The 2,285-nt window shown below is 42.9% G+C and overlaps 1 pseudogene; it reads right to left on the bottom strand.

Moving 5' to 3' along the window:
• Positions 1–276: 276 nt before the first annotated feature.
• LOC146392731 (zinc finger MYM-type protein 1-like) lies at positions 277–2,085 on the bottom strand (annotated as a pseudogene).
• Between the last annotated feature and the right edge of the window lie 200 nt (positions 2,086–2,285).

Genomic DNA, 2,285 nt, shown 5'->3' with positions numbered 1-2,285 from the left:
CAGGGGGGGCTTAGGCCCCAAGAGATGCACACAATATGAACGAACGTAGTGAATGAGCACAAAATTTCACAAACAGAAAACAAAGACTGAGAAATTGTTTTCCTACTTTTTTGGACAGATTAAACATCCTAGCCCACCAATAGATCTATTGTTTTATTTCAGTCTGTTTTATAATACAGTATAACAAGAAAACAGAGGAAATGTGTTTGCTGCATCAATAACAAGAAAAAAACTGAAAATAAAAAAGTACATAATTTTTATGGCTGCAATCACCAGTTACTTGGTGGGTGGAAGCATCAAAGAATGACGTCTGTTTTTAAGAGTGGCAAATCGGTCAATCACTCTGTTGTGACTCAGATGCTGAAGCGTGTCTTTTTCAATAGACATGACTGCAAGACTGTGAAGTCTTTTCTGACCCATTGTTTGACGCAGCCAGGAGTGCAGCCGACGCAGTGCACTAAAGGACCTTTCGCACGAGCAGCTGCTGACAGGCACTGTTAGGGCAACTTGGATGGTTGTAGAGAGGGAAACATGTCTGAATCAAGGAGGTTGTACACCGACAACATGTTTTTGGGTGGAAATCCAGCCTCTGTTTTCCGGGTAAGAAAGTTTCTGGCCACCAGAACCTCCTCTTTTTTCAGGTCAAGTCTGTAGTGCTTTGCAAGTTCATTCAAGTGTGGTTCACTCAAGAAGTTCTCAGATTTAGGACTGCATGCCTGGATGCCTTTTAGCAGCCCTGCATCTACACTGCAAAATCTTTGATCAAGCTCGCCAACCATCCAATCCACACAAGGGAAAAGTAACTCTCTTTTCAATGTGTCTGAGTTGTTCAATTCAGTGCGTGAACCCACAGTTGCCTCCAGGACAAAATCCTCCATCATCTGTTTGTGCCTTGTCTTGGCACCTGGTTCAAGGATACTGTGGGTGTTACACAGGGCCTTGGTTTTCTCATACAACTCTGAGTGTTTGCTCTTAGGTGTGTCACACACAGCTTGTTTGCAGATAAAAGCTTCTGCCAGGTCTAAAGTCTCTTTCTGCAGGAATTTGTGGAGTCCTTCGGTTACAGACAGAATAGACTGAAACATCAGTAGTGCATAAACTGCTGAGAACTTGTAGAGCTTTGCTGTGAGACCAACAGCTATGGGGGATCCAATTGCAGATAGGCACTCCAAAATGGCAGGCAATGTCTCAAGAACTGCACTGATTGATCGCAACTGACATGCCCAGCGAGTGTTTGAAAGTTGCACAAGCTCAGTTTTTGTCAATCCAAGCTTTGAATGAGTCTCCATGAACTTATGATGATTGATTAGGGAAGTGCTGAAGAAAGAATACACACACTCTAACAAGCTGAAAAGCTCCACAGCCTCTGGGACAGCCTTGTAAGTATTGCACAAAACCAGGTTGAGTTGATGAGCATAACAATGCACATAGATAGCCTCAGGATGGAGCCTTCTAAAATGTGCTTGTATACCTCCAGTGGAGCCACTCATAACGGCTGCACCATCATATGTTTGTGCTACACACTTAAGCTCTGCAAGACCATTGTTTTGGATCTGCTGCTGAATTTCATTTGCAATGGAATGGGCATCAAATGATTTTATCTCTGCAAGTGCAAGGAAACGCTCCTTCACTGCACCCTCTGACACGTACCTGACACAAACAGCTAACTGCTCTGCCTCATCTGCCATGATGGAATAGACTTTAGACTTTGTCATTTCAGATACAATGACACTAGTAACTTCCTGGGCACAACAGTCAATCATGTCATTCTGGGATGTTGGCGAGATATTCTGTGCATTTTTGGGGATTATGTTTTTGAAGAAAAGGATCAAACTCCTTCAAAAGCTCTATGCACGCAAAAAAATTCCCTCTGTTTGGGCTCTCTTCACCTTCATCATGGCAACGAAAAGGGAGTCCCTGTCTCCCTAACATAGAGGTTACTGCAACAATTCGTCTGAGATACTCTCTTCTTTCAACTATCTCACTCACATTTGAAGTTGCTATCATCTGTGCAATGTTTCCCTGTTTGCTAGTTCCCTGGTAGCTTTTCCATGTAACAACACTGTCCTTATGTGTTTGTGCCATCTCATGCTTGCCAAAGATGACTAAAGCTTTCTTCCAGTTCTTGCAACCGCTACTAACCAAACTATCATGTTTGATGTTTTTGCCAAACACTCTACATGGGAAGCAGAAAGCTGCATTCTGGCTGACTGAATATTCTAACCAGTTGTGCTTTTCAAACCAGCTGTGGTTAAATGCTCGCTTCTGTGTACCAATAGTATCAT

Source organism: Perissodus microlepis, chromosome 2, assembly GCF_051167445.1.
Source record: "Perissodus microlepis isolate ML-2025 ecotype Zambia chromosome 2, ASM5116744v1, whole genome shotgun sequence".
NCBI classification, from domain to species: Eukaryota; Metazoa; Chordata; class Actinopteri; order Cichliformes; family Cichlidae; genus Perissodus; species Perissodus microlepis.
This window is presented reverse-complemented; position numbering and strand designations above follow the sequence as displayed.